An 11,659-nucleotide genomic window follows, 5' to 3' on the forward strand; every position below is an offset into this window, starting at 1 on the left:
CTCTTTTCTCAGTGAGCGCTCCTCCAGGATTGTTGCTGGATCTGAAGCAGTTGACCCATATCATATGGGGTCCCGCAAGACTCATGTCTTTCATCCATGCTCTACAATATGTACACTAAGCTTCTTTTTGATCATCTTGACAGCCTTAAAATTACCTACACAAACTTTGCTGATGCCACCCAAGTACTACTGAAACTCACTGAAAACCACAGCCTAGACTCTACTTATATCAATCATGTCTACAGTATCATCCAAGCTTGGATGGCAAACCACCATCTCTGCTTGAATGATGATAAAGCAGAGCACCTTAACGTAAGCTCTCCAAACTGACTCAAACATCTGAACCCGGCCTTCGCCTACTTCTCCACTGATGGCAACATCACTCCTGCCTCAAGCCATGTAAACACTCTGGGAGTATACCTAGACTCAGAACTATCCATGCAAAAACATTTTAAAGTCCTTGCCTCATCAGCAGCCTTTACCCCAAGCATATCAACCTCAGCAGAAAATGTCTGACAATTGCCTCACGCTAGCCACACTGGATTACTGTAATGCCATCCGTTCCGGAACTTCCGACCAAAAACATAACCAAACTTCAACTGATCCAAAACAACACCCTTTGCGCAGTCTGGGGTATGACAGAAATGAAACACATCTCTCAAGCGAGGCGCTGGGCTGCCTATCAAAGCCTGCATTTAATTCAAAATTGTATCAATTATGTACTGATACATCCACAATGCTGCACCTACCGTACCTCTGATCTGTACCCCTCCCCGGAAGTCCTTCAAGGAGGGCAACCTTCTCCACATTGCCACTCTTAACTCCCGCGCCGCTGTCAAACGCTCCTCTGACATCTGCCGCCTTCTTGAAGAACTTGACCTTGATGTCCTCGGTCTCGCTGAGACATGGTTTACGGCCAGCTTTGGCTCCTACCTGATGGCTACAAGATCCTCTCCGCGCCCAGGCCCAACCCTTCTGGTGGGGGCATAGCCCTTATCTTCCCTGAGTGGATTCCTGCCTCTATCATTTCTATGTAGTACTACTCTTTTGAATGCCTCATCTGCAGGCTCTCTCTCTCGCCTAGCCATTCCCTTACTGTGGCTACTATCTATCGGCCACCTGGTCAGGTTTCTTCCTTCCTTTCTTGAGTGGGCAGACCTCTCCTCCTCACCCCTGGCCTCAACCACTCAACTCCTGCTCGGAGACTTCAACATCCACCTGGATGCCTCCTGTCCCCCCTCTGAACTCTTTTGCGACCTCTGCGACTCCCTCTCCCTCACTATTCTCCCCTCTGACCCGACTTACTCTGCAGGGCACACTCTCGATGTTCTGATCTCTTCAGACCTTCCCCTCTCTATCCCTCTCTCCACTCCTCTCTCCTGGAGTGACCACGTTCTCCTTTCCTCCCACCTCACCCTCCCTACCCCGCAGGCCAAGCCACCTCCATCATTGCCACCCACCTTCTCGGTCACCCGACCCATGAAGCACGTGTCAGTTGAGGCTTTTGCTGCCACCTTCTCACCTCCTCCACCCCCCCTGGCTGACTCTCACCCTGACGCAGCCCTCTCCACTCTCCACTCTTCTATATCTGATACTCTTGACATCCTTGCCCCTGTCATGAGAATCCACCTGAAGCCCAAAGCCAAGTGCAACTCCTGGTATGACTCAGACTTCGTCAGCCTAAAACGTAAGTGCAGTGTTGCCGAGAGGAAATGGCGTGCTTCAAGTTCATCCTCTGACAAACTGCCCTGCTGCCTGCTGCAAAGGCAATACCGGCTCTCCATCCTCACCAAGAAGAGAGCCCGCATCTCTGCGGCATCTAACAACTCGGCTGAACTCTTTAAAATCTGCAAGGAACTGGCCAATCCTGCCGCAGTCTCTACCTCTGCACGGCACTGGCCTCTCACTTCATTTCTAAAACTCAGGACTCCTGTCCTCATGCTCCTCATGCTCCTCCTCTCAGCCCCCTCCTGCTATTCCCTGCTCTTCCTCTGGCCCTTCTGCTGTCACCCCTCCTTCTCTACCTTTTCCCTTTTCTCTCCAGATGAGGTTTCTAGACAAGTCTGATCTATGAAAGTCTTGTTGAGAACAGGTTCCCCCCTGTTCCTCCAAAACTTAAGGATTAAGGATCACATTGACTCCCTAGCTCCTGCCCTGGCAGATTTCTGCAATTACTCCTTCGCCACTGGAGTCTTCCAACCCCCCACCCCCTGAAGCACTCCCTTGTGCACCTTCTCCTTAAGAAACCCTCTGCTGATGCTTCCTGCCTGGCTAACTATCGCCCAATCTCCATAACTCCCTTCCTGGGCAAGCTCCTGGCGATCTGGCCATCTCCCAACTCCATCTCCACACTGAATCTGTTGGTTGTCTTCATGACCATCAGTCTGGCTTCAGAGCTGCCAGAAGCACAGAAAATGCTCTCCTGAACATTCGTGAAGACCTGCTCTCCAACCTCGACTCTAACACCCCTTGCGTTCTTATCCTGCTTGATCTCTCTTCTGCCTTTGACACTGTCAATGATGCCATCCTGCTCAACCGTCTCCGTGACAACCTGGGTATCACTGGTCTGGCTCTGGCGTGGCTGACTTCTTTCCTCTCCAACCAACCCTCCCAGGTCCAACTTGGGTCCTTCCTCTCTGACATCTTTTTCTCTACCTGTGGTGTCCCACAGGGATCTAACCTCTCTCCCTGACTGTTCAACCAATACCTGGCACTCCTTGCCCACCGCATCGCCACTCTCTGTCCCAACTTTCAGTGCTATGCGGATGACGCCCAACTCATTTTCAGGCTACCCTCGGCGGCCTCCTCCTCTCTTTCCCTCATCTCTGACTGTCTGTCTGCCATCCAGGATTGGTGTGCCGCCAATGACCTCTGCCTTGATGCCAGTAAAACAGAGATTCTACTCATCGGCACACCCACTCCCTCCTTGCCTGCAACTCTCTGGTCAGCCTCTCTTGGCCCTCCTCCCACTCCCACCTGCAAGGCAAAAAACCTTGGGGTCATCTTCGACTCTGCACTCTCCTTCTCCCCTCACACCTCTGACGTCTTTAAGAGGTCACACTAGCAACTGGATCTCCTTAGAGGTATTCTTCCTTTCCTATCCTTCCCCCAGAAGCTCACTGTCTCCAGAGCCCTGGTCCTCTCCAAGCTGGACTACTGTAACAGCCTCTATCTAAATCTTCCTGCCTCCACTCTCCGCCCTATGCAACTTATCCAGAACAGGACTGCGAGACTTGTCCTTGGCCTCAAGCCTAGGGATCGTATCTCTCCCGTACTGAAATCTGTGCACTGGCTCCCAGTGGCTGCGAGGATTAAATTAAAACCCTCTGCATTGTATACAAGGCCTCCTGGGGTTTGGGGCTGAAATACCCTCAACTCTCTCTTCCTAAATAACTTCCTTCTCGAGCTCTTCGCTCATCTGCCTCCAACTCCCTCAGTGTCAGTCGCTTCTCCAAGCAACGAGTTGGTGGCAGATCACTCTTCAGCAGGGGCCTCTCTCTGGAACAGCCTTCCTGCCTCCCTGAACTCGAGGAGAACCACCTCCGGTTCCGGAAACACCTCAAAACCTTCCTCTTTGCTTCTGCTTTCTCTCCACCTCTACCTTGCTGAACTCCTGTCTGAAACTGCACTGGTTACCTGGCCACCCTTCTGATCTCTGGCCCACGCCCAGTCAACTGCCCACCAGCACTGCCTCCCTGGCAACCACTGCACTTGGGGACTGTTTCTGTATCCTTTCAGTCCCCTTTCCAGCACTTTGTCCGCACTTCCTGCACTTGCCTGTTTTTTATGTGTTTTATTTATCTTATTTATTCTACTTCCCATGTACTGCTCTTTCCCCTTTTCCTTTTCCCCCTTCCCATGCACTTGCGCGATCTGAATGACACCTGGCCTAGTAAGATCGTTGTCTGTCCTCCCTTTGCCCCCCCCTTGCCTCGTCGCGCCTTGAAACACTTGTGTATAGGCGCGTTATAAATGCCATATCATATATATCATATATCATATATCACATATACCTACCTTAACCAGCAAATCTCCAAAAGTGCCAAACCACGCTGCCTACGTTCCTCTACCACCGTATCTCTAGCAACAACAAGATTAACCAGAAAGAGAGTAGGTGGAGCAAGGTTCACTTTCACAGCTCCTACTCTCTGGTATGCCCTGCTGCAATATATCCAAGAAGAGCCCTCGTATCTAATCTTTAAAAAAAATGGAAACGTGTGCTGTTCAACAAATGTGCATGAGCCGTGTCCTACCATCTCATGACTGTATTGCCTTTGCTGTAACATGTACTAATGCAGTGATACTTCCGGGTTTGGGCGCTATCAAAAAATGTAATGAATAAATAAATAAAATCAGGGCTTTAAATAGGCTTGGGCTAATGGGTGTGGTGCCCCTGCAGCCACCAAAATCTGGACCATAATCACTCACCGCCTTCTCTTGTGTGCAGCTGCTCATGGGCAGGACGCTGCTGCAGAAGGCTGAGTATTTGGAAATTGTAGGCATACAGTGCTCGATTTACAACCTATGACAGGTCTTCTGCTGAAGTGGGGCAGCCCAAACCCCACATTCAAGAGTGGAGGCTATGCAAAAGAGTACGCACGGTTCTGGGTTTGCAGACATGTTACTGTTAAGGTGACTGTCGTGAAAAATGAGAGGAGCACCCAGTCCAGAGTGCACTACGTGCTCAGAAGGGTTGCCTGCTCAAAATCACTATCACAGACATATTTGTCAAGTAATACAAATCGGTGGCCTTTCTTAAATTCTAAATGCATAAATTAAGGCAGAGAGCTGTATTTACAATGTGCTGACTAGATCCAAACAAGATCGCTGAAACCTATGCTGAGTGACACACAATCCTTATTTGCAGGGTCTCATGATGTGTTAACTTACTTTCTTGGATCTTTAGGGAGTTTTACTGCTCATAGCTATACCTTATTTTCAACTACAGTCAAGCAGAATTGCTAAAGTGCTATATAAAAATCCCAGGATCCAAACGTAGCTTGAAGATCTTGCTTCCCTCCCCTCTTATCTCCTCCCCTCTCTAACACTCCAGCCACCATCCACCCACATCAGTGTAGGGCAAAGTCTTCTTGTAAACTTTCAGAAAACATTTCCAGATATTCAATGCATGTCCTTGGCAATTAGATAAGAGATTTTAAAGGTTGCATTTGCACATGCCTACATTCTGTGGGCTACCATGCCACGGCAAGGCTTTCGACCATGCTGCAGAAGAACATTAGGTTATGGTGTGAAGCGAGATGATATAGAACTCAACAAATCAGCTGTTACAACAACAGAACACAGGCAGACATTTCTATGTAGCAGCACTTACTTCTCTACTTACTCTTGTCCAAGCGAGGGGCTGCAAATCAAGCAAAACAGCTCCAGGGGAAGGGGCTAAGTTCTGTCATAATACCATGTCACTGTTCGGTTTCCTTTGCAGCGCCTCACTAAAACAAGAGGCAGCAACTATATTTAATTCCACAAGTCTGCAATTCTTACTTAAATTCTGCGGGTTTGCTAGTTGCATTTGTATTTCCTTATCTACTTATGCACGTGCTTCAGATTATCTTGTGCACATACCATTTTAGTTTCCCTATAGTTCCTTCAAAACCTCTGTAAGCCTCTGCCCATGGGTTGTCTTACCATAATCAGTGTCTTCATAGTCCAGGTGGCATTGATTACTGTTAGCAGGAGTACTTTTCTGCTAGGCTCAGGTTTGATTCTCAGGACTTCTGCTCCTTCCACCCTCCTTTGCATATCACTTACACTCCTCCAAGATACCTGTCTTTAAATTCTGACCGCATGTTGAAGTGCTCTTCTATTTGTAAGGGTGACTTGTCCAACGTTTTGGGTGCTATGTCAGGCCCTTGAGAACGGTGCTGAACCCTGCAGTGCATATTTAATTCCACAGTTCATGTTTCCGGATGGGTTTGGGTGACCACAAGTCAGCATTTGCAATGACATTTCCTCCATTGATTTGACCGTACACTGTCTCTGCTCCAGTCTTTGCTCCTAATACCAGATATCAGTGGTTGCTTGAATTCTGACTCAAAGCCACACCCCCTCAAATATTTTACTGCATTCCAGACGTTCATCTCTTCTCGGAAAAATGTTCCAAATTGCTGCAGTTATGGCACCTTTCCGTAAATACGGGACAGGTTCTTGTGTTCCCATGTGCCCTATTTATCCCCATATTAGTTACACCTGGCTGCATACCTGCCCACGGCTTCTCTGCGCCTCCCCTTGTGACATGCACCCTCCTTCCTTTGGATTGCTTTTGTTACTTTCTTGACCACATTGACAGAGCTGGAATCTATGTTTGCTTTTATCTGCTCCGATGTGACTACCTGTGTTCATAGCATTTTACACTCAACATTCTGATTACTTCCTGCAATTGCAGATGACGTGCAGCCCAGAGCTTCCCTCCTATAAGCTCACAGTTTGTATTTAGAAAGATCTGATCCCGGATGAAATCCTCCACTCCCAGCCGAGCTCCAAATTCGTATGATATTCCATTTTATTTTTGTATCTGTGTTTTTCTAATTCAGCTCTGAACTGGTTGCAGAAATCGTCCTCCACATGATCATCATCCCAATTATCTTCCCAAACGTGTGGGTCTTCATCCTCATCTAAACTAGCCCAGTCTTCGGCTGCAAACTCCTCGAACACATCATCCTCCTCCAGCAACCCCAAGTCTACCGTCTGCTTCTTGTCTGACATATTTACCAGTAATCTCTTCTCACGCTATTTCGCTTGTCACCTCACCATGAAGATAAAAAAAACAGGCAGCTAGAACTGACACATTAGTATGGCAGCTACACAACCATCAATTGATTTGTTAGGATTTTGTTTCATGGAATCGAAGGTTTGTTGATTGATAGCCATATTAGGTGAGGCTACGAGATGACCACTGTATGATGTGTGGATAAAGGAATAAAGTAAAGAACCCAGTATTTCATGGAACCCTCTCCTAAATACCCCATTTAATTTCCCTCTCCATCTTTTTTCAGACAATAGCCCATTAGCACCCAGGGAAGCGCATTCCACCAATGACAATGCTCAGAACGTAGGCTGTGTTCACTTAGGAAAGCCCACATTCAAAGCAGTTTCATTGGTGTTGGGGGCTCTCCATCCCCTCTCCCCCTTCACCTTAGCCCCTGTGTTGCTCCCTACATGGGGTCTAATGGTGTTATTTTATTTTTAAACCAAAATAGGAAACATACCTTTCTCTCGCCACCCAATGCCGCACAGTGCTGTCTGCCAGGCTGTCCCTCTTCAATGTTGATGACAGCAGTCATCGTCATTGAAAATTGACTTCCTGGCTGACAGCACCGTTCAGTGTTGATTTAAAAATAAAATAAAAAAATTAGCACCCATATAGGCATCTACACAGGTGCTAATGGCGATATGCTCTGAGGTGGCGGGCCCAGCCAGCAGTGGTCGGGCCATTAACTTGGACGGCGGCTGTTACCTACAGGGTGGGCCCGCCACCTCAGCGCATATCGCCTCATTCTTCTTCTGATGCTTTTACTTGTTGACTTCTACTTAGATAATGTTAGTAACAGACTCCCGAAAATGAGAACTAGATGGTAATGCATTACATAGTCACACCAAGACAGAGACCACCAGCTTCCCCACATTTGCTGCACTCAAAACATGATTGCATTGCTACTCTATTTAGCTCTGATCTCACTTGTGGCATCTTCAGAGCGCGAGGGGGAAAGGCAGTTTGAAAGAAAGTTATAGACGTGGTTGTATCCCTGCTTGCATTGGCGCTGGATCAGGCAAGTGCCTTGGTCAAATAAGCACTTCTGACGACAAAGTTTGCATGTTCTTGATTTTTAATGTTTTTTCTTAATCAGCTAAAGTGGGCCTGGAGGTCGGGAAATTGAGCTAAAAGCCAACACGTGTTTAGACCAGGGGTCTTTATCAAGGATATGTGAAAGGAGTAAGTGCAGGTGTACGTGGTGGTGGTGGTGCAGTGAGTAGCAGTGCATTGTCATTTAGCAATTACATACGTAAAGACTTTGGTATTTATGCATTTTTTATGTGTTTTAAAACAATGTTTATAAAATTCAGCAGGTACACATATAGTTAATAGAATTACTGGTGTGTGCTGTGGTTGTGATGTGATATAGTGCACTGATTCATATACATACATTTGATGCATACAGATAAATGACATTTCAGATGGTCTGATTGAGCAGGAGAAGGTTGCAACAAAGGCGAAAAAAGAAGAAGAGAGGAAAGGGTTAGGTAAGAAGGGCAAGATGCTTATTAAGAAAAACATTAAAAATCAAGACCATGAAAACCTTGTCTCCAGAAGTGCTTATTTGACCAGGGCACTTGCCTGATCGAGGGCCAATGCAACTAGGGATCAAACCACATCTCTAACTCTCCTTACTCCATGAGACTCTAGGAGCTTTGTCCCGCAGGAACCCTGGGACGGCTACAGGAGTTATCTGACACAACTATACTTCCAATAGATCAGAGCAGGGATCCACTTTCCAACAAGCTCCCGTCCTCTCAGTCTAAACCCTGGAACAGGATTGCCTCTGCTAGAGATCTACAAAGCCAATATGACCAACTACCTATTATCTAGGCAAGACAATGTCAAAAACCTCTTTACACCTAGCTGTTCGTCTAAACACGCTTTTCCTCCAAGACCTAACATAACAGAGAATCTCCGTCAAAAATGTGTTAAATTAGAGCGATGTTGCACCAAGGAGATAAACACATTCTGGGAAGTATTTACTCTACCAACCTACTTGGACCTAGATAAAATACCTCGAGGACTCATTTTCCCCGACTTCAACAACCCAGAGGTTGCGGATCTAGCCACAAAATGGGAGGGAAACTTAACCAATTGCTCTAAGATAATGTTACAACTCCTCATAGAACATGCCAACAGGGAACATAAGAGACTAGCAACTGAAATTGACACCCTCAAACTATAGATCGAAGCAAACAATGCGCGGCAAGTACCAAAGACGAAAACATTAAGACAATGTATGAAATTCTAAAGAACCTCCAAGATGACGTGAAGCTCAGGAAATGCAGGACATTTTCAAGAGAAGAACAAGACTATAAAGATGTCCGGGTCTTCACCTTTCAACCCAAATTTAGTGACCATTACCAGCAGAACTCATGAGAGAGCACACCAAACAGCTCACCGGCAAGCTCAGAGATTGACAGTGACATCAAACCAGTCCCAAGAGAACCAACTACTATTGACAAACTGACAAATAAAGCTGCACCTAGTACCAACACCAATAGAGACAAAGGTTATCGTTTTTTAGACCAGATAAAATGCTACAAAAAAGGCATGAGATCCACAAACACTACAAAAAGAGTAAGTTTCCAGAACCCTGTAGAGAATGCACCACCAAGAAGAGAAATAACAAGAGAGGGATGAGAGGTGGATGTCAGAAACATGACCACAGAATACAGAAGTGCCATAATGCTTACAAAATCTCAAAAACAAATGCAACAGAGAGACCCTGCACTGTAATCTTAGTGCTTAACATATCCAGCTATCCCCTTAATGCAACCGAGAGAAGCATGCTCAACAGGGGCTTGCCATTTGCAGCAACAGCACCAGCGGATCTCCTACAGGGGCACATTGACCTGTTCAAATACACCAGGAAATTAAATCTCAAGACATTCTTTGCAAAGAAGGTTGACTGGCATCCTACAAGAAAGACGAAACATCCAATCAGTGAGATTAACATGCAACACCTAGCTCTTACCCATCTTATGGTCAACCTGGAACAAGATACATTGGGCAATACCCAATCGAAAAGGGACATCCTGAAAGACCTCAATATAGAGGAAAAGAATCTTGATATCTCAGAAAAAATCCAAGTTCACTCCAAACATACAGGGAGACAACATGATAGACATTTTCCAGCAATCAGTAACCCGAGACCTACACTACCTTGAGGACAGGATGAGACACAGAAAGAACAAGAGACCCAACAACCTGAACACATTAGAGCTAGGATCACTCAAAACTATAAAAACAAAATGACAGCATCATAATCAAGGAAGCGGGTAAGGGTGGAAACATAGTCATACTGGACAGAACAAACTATATTGAAATGACCAACACACATCTGTCAATCACAGGCTACTATGAACAATTAACAACCAATCCTAGTGAGAGCATTGTTAAGCAATCAAAGGAGTGTCTGACAAAATGGCACAAACAGGGGCTAATCACTGATGAAGAGCACAACTACCCAAACACCCAAGGATGTCAACCATAAATGTCCTCCCCAATGTACATGAAGTATTCAATACAATATGTGAAGGGAGACCCATTCTCAATGCCATAGATTGGGTCACAGAGTCCTTCGCAAGGATATAAACAATATACTGCCACCTGAGGTCCCCAAAATTCCGACTTACCTTCAAGACGCAATGAATACCCTACTCATCCTCAAAGAAGTGATTTTGGAATCCCACTATTTGCTGGTCATGCTTGATGTCAAAGCACTATACACAGCAATTGATCATACCCTAGCACTGAAAACGGTTGACTTCATATATGCTAAGGCTTCAGCATCATTCTATTCACATTTGGAACTAACAAAATAATTCTTGGAATTCTCCTTGACAAATACTGTTTTTCTATTCAATCGGATCCATTACAGACAAATCAAAGTTATTGCCATGGGAACTACATATGCTCCTACCACGGCAAACCTATTCATGAACTAATATGAACAGGTTCAGGCTTTCGCTAACAGTCACTTCAACACCCTGATCCACAAATGGTGTTGCTAAATCGACAACATGCTCATGATTTGGTCTGGAAAACCTGACCAACTAATGGCCTACAAGGAATATCTGAATACTAATCAGTTCAGCATAGAACTCATGGGTTCACACAGTGACCATACAATTGGCTTCCTGGACATAAGAATCACTGTGAAAACAGAATATTGAAAATATCCACCTAAAGGAAACCAACAGAGGATAATTCTGTGCTTTTTGCAACCAGTTTCCACTGCAGATCTGTCATTGACAACATCCCTAAAGGAGAATTTATCAAGGCACAAAAGAATTGCAGCACCAGCGAGGCATTTGATGCAGAATGCAACCTTCTATGTAACAGATTCATGGAAAGAGGTTACTCTAAGGCAACAATTGGATCAGCAGTGTGCTTAGCCAACAAAACTGTGCATTAAACACTGCTAACCCATAGACCAAAGTAAGAACTAAGGACAATGTCATCAGATAAGTAGCAAGATTCCATCAGGACAGCCATCAGGTCCAAAAATTCCTAAGCAAACACTGTTACCTCCTATGCATTGACAAAGATATCCAACAATGTATACCAGAGAAACCTCAAATGTCATAAAGGAAGGCACCGACTCTGCGGAACATGCTTAGCCCCTCCTACATCCCATTGGGGGCTATTCCAAGAGACAATTGGCTATCATCAAACAAAGCAGTTGGCTTTCATAAATGTGGCATGTGCTGCATGTGCGCACACGCAAAGAATGCCAATTCAATCAAATGTATGGGGACTCACAATCACAAAGTCACTGATTTCATGAACTGTAAATACAAATTTACGTCATCATTTGCACTTGCAATCCTAAATACATTGAAAGCACGATTAGAGAACTCAGAACCAGGATAAGAGAAC

The 11,659-nt window shown here is 45.6% G+C and overlaps 1 pseudogene; it reads right to left on the reverse strand.

Annotated features, from left to right (window-relative positions):
- Nucleotides 1–6,450: 6,450 nt before the first annotated feature.
- Nucleotides 6,451–6,723, reverse strand: LOC138579935 (26S proteasome complex subunit SEM1 pseudogene; annotated as a pseudogene).
- Between the last annotated feature and the right edge of the window lie 4,936 nt (nt 6,724–11,659).

Source organism: Ambystoma mexicanum, chromosome 3p (assembly GCF_040938575.1).
Source record: "Ambystoma mexicanum isolate Mex_15411 chromosome 3p, UKY_AmexF1_1, whole genome shotgun sequence".
NCBI classification, from domain to species: Eukaryota; Metazoa; Chordata; class Amphibia; order Caudata; family Ambystomatidae; genus Ambystoma; species Ambystoma mexicanum.